General features: G+C 38.3%; 1 pseudogene; it reads left to right on the forward strand.

Moving 5' to 3' along the window:
- The first annotated feature begins 6222 nt into the window (after positions 1 to 6222).
- LOC148520503 (5S ribosomal RNA) lies at positions 6223 to 6340 on the forward strand (annotated as a pseudogene).
- The last annotated feature ends 400 nt before the right edge of the window (positions 6341 to 6740 follow it).

Here is a 6740-nt window from a genome sequence, read left to right on the forward strand (position 1 = left end):
AATCCAACAGAAAACTATATTACTATATATGATGGCATATTAGATCGAGCCAGACAGGGAGGAACCATACTTAAACAAGAATATGAATATTTGGAGGTGTCTAATCCGAAAATTCCGACCCTATATTTGCTACCCAAAGTTCACAAGAATATCTGTGAACCCCTGGAAGACCAATTATATTGGGTCTAGGTGGACTATCTGAGAATGTGAGTCGTTTTATCGACCTCCATCTTCGGCGCCACATACTAGGACTAGCATCTTATATACAAGACACTGCTGACATCTTTAGGAAATTACACGATATAAGATTGGATAAACATCACTACCTAGTTACCCTAGACGTGGTTTCCTTATATACTTGCATTAACCATGATTTCGGCCTACAGGCCGTTGAATACTTCCTTCAAATGGAAGAACCATGTCAATTCCATCAATATCTTCTGGACCTTTTAAATTTTATCTTGACTAAGAACTATTTTACGTTCAGGGACCGCTTCTACCTGCAGAAAAGAGGAACAGCAATGGGAGCAGCTTATGCCCCCACATATGCCAACCTCTTCATGGGCAGGTGGGAGTGGGAATTTGTTTTTGGTGAAATGAGAGAACAATATATTATTATTATTATTTATTTATATGGCGCCACAAATGTTCCGCAGCGCCTTACAAAGCACATAAACAAGTTGTAGACAATCGACTTACAGAACAATACAATACAGGACAAGGATAATACATATTGCTACATTAGTGATCATGACACCCAGATAAGCAACAGAGCATAAGCAGCCAAGTGTTAGGTGCCCTAGTGGTGAGTAAGAAGTAGATGAAACTAAAGTAGGGAGAAGTACAAGAGGTTAGAGGGCCCTGCTAATAAGAGCTTACATTCTAGAAGAGGAGGGGAAGACAAACAGGGGTGACAGGTGGAAGGTGTATGTATCAGGGAGTTAAAATGACAGCTGGAAGGCTTTGATGAAATAATGGGTCTTGAGAGCCCGTTTGAAGGATTGCAAAGAGGTGGAGAGTCTGATGGGGAGTGGGAGAGCGTTCCAGAGGTGGGGAGCAGTGCGGGCAAAATCTTGGAGGCGGGAGTGGGAGGAAGTAATCAGCTGGCATGAAAGGCGGCGTGCATTAGTTGAACGAAGAGAGCGGAGAGGAGAGTGAAGGGAGATGAGATCAGAGATGTATATGGGGGAAGATTGGGTGAGGGCTTTGTAAGAGAACCTTAAATTGGGTTCTAAAAGGGAAGGGGAGCCAGTGGAGGGCTTGTAGGAGAGGGGAGGCAGATGTAGAGAATTTGGAGAGGAAAATAAGCCATGCAGCAGCATTGAGGACAGACTGGAGAGGAGAGAGATGGGATTTGGGGAGGCCAGATAGGAGGAGGTTACAGTAGTCCAATCTGGAGATGACCAGTGAGTGTATGAGGGTTTTTGTAGCATCCTGGATGAGATAGGGTCTGATCTTAGAAATATTTTTGAGATGGAAACGACAGGACTGTGAAAGGTCCTGGATATGTGGTTTGAAAGAGAGGGATGAGTCCAGGATGACTCCAAGACAGCGCACTTTGGGGCTAGATGAGATAGTTATACCATCAATTGATAAAGAAATAGTGGGAAGTGAGGTTATGTGGGAGGGTGGGAAGACGATCAGCTCTGTCTTAGACATATTAAGTTTAAGAAATCGCTGGGACATCCAGGAAGAGATGGCAGAGAGACAGTTGGAGATACTAGTCAGAAGAGAGGGGGAGAGATCAGGGGAGGAAATGTAGATTTGAGTATCATCAGCATAGAGATGATAATGGAGGTCAAAAGAGCTGATGAGTTCACCTAGAGAGGAAGTATAGAGGGAGAATAGAAGAGGTCCAAGAACAGAACCTTGAGGAACACCTACTGTAAGAGGCTGTGGGGGGGAAGAGGAGTCATGAGAGGAAACTGAGAAAGATCGGTCAGAGAGGTAGGATGACAGCCAGGAGAGGGCAGTGTCACGTAGACCAAGGGAGTGAATGATATGCAGCAGGAGAGGGTGGTCCACAGTGTCAAAAGCAGCAGAGAGATCAAGGAGAATGAGAAGAGAGTAGTGGCCCTTGGATTTGGCAGCAAGGAGGTCGTTGCTGACTTTTGTGAGGGCAGTTTCAGTGGAGTGGAGAGAACGGAAGCCGGACTGAAAATATACCCAATATGTAGGAGGGTGGTGGAGGTATATCGATGATATCCTTATGATATGGGAGGGAGAAGAAGATATGCTCATTAAATTTATACAAGAACTTAACGATAATAATAGTAACATCAAACACCCATTCCTACAGTCAAGGATCTGTAACATTCTTGGACCTTAAAATCTACAAAACCAATGAAGGTACTTTACAAACAGAACTGTACAGAAAGGAAACAGCAACAAACAGCCTATTATATCAGACCAGTGCACACTGTCCCCCTACAGTTGAAAATCTACCCAAGGGGGAATTCTTAAGATTGAAACGTAACTGCTCTGAAGCACATGTGTATAAAACTAAAAGTCTGAAACTGGTGAATAGGTTAAGAGAAAGAAGATATAGCAAGCGATGCATAAAACGAGCACAAGCATGCATCTCTGAAACATCTAGAGAGAAATTGATATTTAATGATCATGAACAACAACAACATGACCAAAAACTAAAAACGAATAAGGAAGGATTAAGATTTATCTGTAATTTCTGTAAAGAATGGAGAATCATTCAGGACATCATTCAATGACACTGGCCTGTCCTCCACCTAGATACAGACTTATCATTGATTTTGGATAAGAAAGTAGCGATGGATTGGCGACGATCAAAAAACTTAAGAGACAAACTTGTACATAGCCACTATGTGAAATGTCCTAAGGGCATCAATAAAGTACAAGGATCCTATGCCTGTGGGACTTGCAAGGCATGCCCATATATGATAAAACGGGACAGAGTGACTGATAAATACAGAACTGAGTTCAGAATAAGAGACTTTATTAATTGCAATACTTCATGTGTTATATACTGCCTCACTTGTAGTTGTAATCTCAGGTATTTTGGAATGACTTCAAGAAATTTGAAATGACGTATTCTTGAACATGTCGGGACAATTAGAAATGCTGTCTCAGACAAAGGTAAATTAAAAAAACTTACATCAGTTGCACGTCATTTCCATACACATCATAACAACAATTACAAGGAACTTCAAGCATTTGGATTAGAGAAGATCAATATGGGCATTTGAGGAGGTGACCTGACACAAGAACTAATCAGACGAGAAAGCATGTGGACTTTCAAATTGGGTGCCCTCAATCCACATGGAATGAACGAATATATAAACTATAGTGCATTCCTATAAATAATTGAATCTAACACATCTTAAGTCTCAATATTTTGGAGATATATATATTTCTTTATGACCTATTTCCTAGGGATGACATGACTTAAATCATGAGGATATTGATCCTAGGGACTATTAGCTTTACTATTAAGGTTATTTACTTTAAGGATTATACAATTATTACCTAGTCAGATCAGAGCTCAAGTATATAATGGACAATTAGCTAGATCTAATTTCAAACCTTTTGAAATTATGAGCCATGTGGGAACACATCTGGTATAGATACGAGTATACAGATAAATCTATGAAATTACAGTATGATCTTATTTATTAAAATTTCATATAAAATTAAGGGTGTATGATCTGTCACTCTCTCTTTTCCCTCCCCCCCGCTCCCCCTTCCTTCCCCTTCTCTTTTATTCACTAGATCCTTTTTGTGTGTATTTTGTCTCACGTGTTGTTTCCACTATTTTTTAAACTTTGTTACTATTTATTAACCTGCTTATCATGCCTTGTATTACACACACCAATCTATCTCACATACATTATTTTATTATTGGATCTAAAAAAAAATTATATTTTTTTTGTAATATTTTTTTGCTCACTCGATGATCATACCATTTATACATTAAGTTTGTATCTTTCACTAGCGGTATAATATTTACCCATTAATTCACGTATCGTCACATCATTCATACACTTTGTTTATTCACATACATTTTTATGCTCCTACCGAGTCAGTAACACTGATTGAGGATTGGCTATTCACTATATTGTGCTTAAAAATAAGCTTACCACTAAAAGAGATAAGATTTATTATACCTATGTAATATTAAATTTTACTAATATAAAAAAACCTTTTCCTATCCTCCCTATCATATCATGTGCTTCGCACATGATATTAATGAATCTATATAGATTGTTTGATCAGCAAACGCAGTATCTATACTAACTTGATAAACTAAGCAGCAGTTTACGAAGGGTTAATAAGATGTTGGATATATAGCTGAGACCTTGGATGTCTGCTGCTCAGCAAATATATTATATCATTAGTATCCACATACTGTATATTTTTATGGAGACTCATATAATCTGACTATATTATAATGTTTTTTATGTGTACTATAAAAGCTCTATGGAATTAGATTTTAATATATATCCTAACCTATGATCGGACTTGCTGATCTATATGAGAGCTATTCACATTTATCCCTAGTAGTATTGTAGTATATTGAACTATATCTAGCAAAGGAAAAATAAGCTTGAGGGTAATGCCTTTCATCTTCCCTTTCCTTTTCATTTCCTCCATTTATCCAAGACTAAAATGTGTTCATACACACATGTATACATATGTTTCAATTGGTCATCGTATTTAGGAGCAGCTAATAGGGTGGAATAAAACTACATAATACTCAGCATGCTTTACACCTACTATTGCTGAGATTGGCTGAATGGATCCGTCACATGACTATATTGGGACAAAATGATGGGCGTGGCCTATCTCCCGGGCAATGTCTCACTATCCAATGACATCTCCCAGAAGACGGGAGATGTGTATAATCTATTTAAGTAGCGGCTGTGTGCGACGAAACGCACACAAGGTGAACAAGCCCTCAGTCGGGCGAAACGCGCGTCCTCTAATTATTTACCACAGCGGGAGAATTAGTCAGTCAGTGCTCGGACTGGACCCTGAGCTCCCATCACAATGGGAATGGTATTGTATTTACAATGATGGTAAACGGGTATTAGCCTAGGATTGGTGTGTCCTACTTTAGTTATACATGAGTTCATTCATGGAGCAGGTTACTTATCCCCTGTTGCAAAGACCTCTGGGCCAAGACTAATAAAGTTTGTGCCCATCAGGTATCATTCTATTTTATTTTTTATCTTGTTACACTCACTGGTTTGCAAGTGAACAACTTTAAGTGACACAATATGAATCGTATACAGAATATATATGAATGCAATTTTTTATGTTACCAAACTATTGTGTTATGCACATGCTTCAGGATTAGTATGTCCTGCAACCAGTCTTATGCGCATATGGTACATATATTGAGTTAAAGGGATATAGTGCTATGCACCTGCTTTAGGATAAGTGTCCTGTAATTAGCTTTATGCATGTGTTGCACGCATATTTAGCAATTTAAAGAGATACATGGTGAATAACACACAGTGTATTTATACGGATGTAGTGATTTTATGTTATCATACTATTATGACATGCACCTATTTTAGGATCAGTGTGTCCTGCAACCAGCCTCATATATACGCTGTTTTGTAAATTATATATGGCTCTACCCTTTTGGGCATCCATTTAACTGACAGTAGGCCACTCCTCATCAATATGTGTTAAGCAATTCAATTATCTAAATAGAATTCTTAGGAAACTGTGGTTTCTATTACCAGTTGAAATAGTCTGTCTTATGACATCTCTGATTAAGGGTGAGTCATACAAATGTATTTTGTGACATTTGCTAATATATATACACACTTTGATCTAACCTCTATCTGGAGAGTATGTGTTAGAGTTAAAAACTTAAGCTTATGTGACACAAACTGTGTTATGAGCGCACCAAATCGCAATTATTGATAAGGATCCATTAAGTAGGAGTATTCACTGTGACTATCCCATTCGGACTTAAGTGTGATTTACCACACCCCTTTGAAAATTGGTACACAAATTATAACCACAATATATGTATTTGTTTGCATAACTTATTTGATACCGTCAACCAACAATCTATGTGTAACAATCAAAGTATGCTCATGCGTCAACTTTTTTGGAACACAATATTTTATTAATAAAATGGACTTCTTATCGTGATAGTCCTACATTTACATTTTTGGTTGTGTTCTTGCTCTGGCCTATGCGGGGATAATCTACCTCTCCTCATTTTACTATCACTACAGCCATACATTACTAGAGTACCCAATCCCGTCTGATCTTGGAAGCTAAATGGTGGTAGGCCTGGCCAGTACTTGGATGGAAGACCCCCAGGGAATACCAGGTGCCGTAGGCTAAAGAGGAATATATGGGACCCTAATGACGATTGGCAGAGCACCATAACCATATTTTTATTCGCTTTACCCATTTTATGGTAAAATATCTCAATTCTTGTTAACCAATACCGTTGTATACCCATTGGAATGGTAGAGGATTACCTCAGGATTTTGCGCTTAAATCAGGTCAATGTGTATTTAAACGATTTTGTGGGGAAACATGGTACCATATATTTTATTTATACATAATAAAAGTTATATTTTAATTGTATTTAACTAAAAGTGCCCCAGCAACTAGCCCTACTTTTTTTTCTTCTTGTGTGTACATATCATCTTTTTGGGCTATGGGAGCACCACCAACAAGTATTGAATGATACCATTTGAGTAATAATTGCTTATGGTTGGTTTATTTTGATATCA

Source organism: Taudactylus pleione, unplaced genomic scaffold (genome assembly GCF_031769625.1).
Source record: "Taudactylus pleione unplaced genomic scaffold, aTauple2 ptg000176l, whole genome shotgun sequence".
NCBI classification, from domain to species: Eukaryota; Metazoa; Chordata; class Amphibia; order Anura; family Myobatrachidae; genus Taudactylus; species Taudactylus pleione.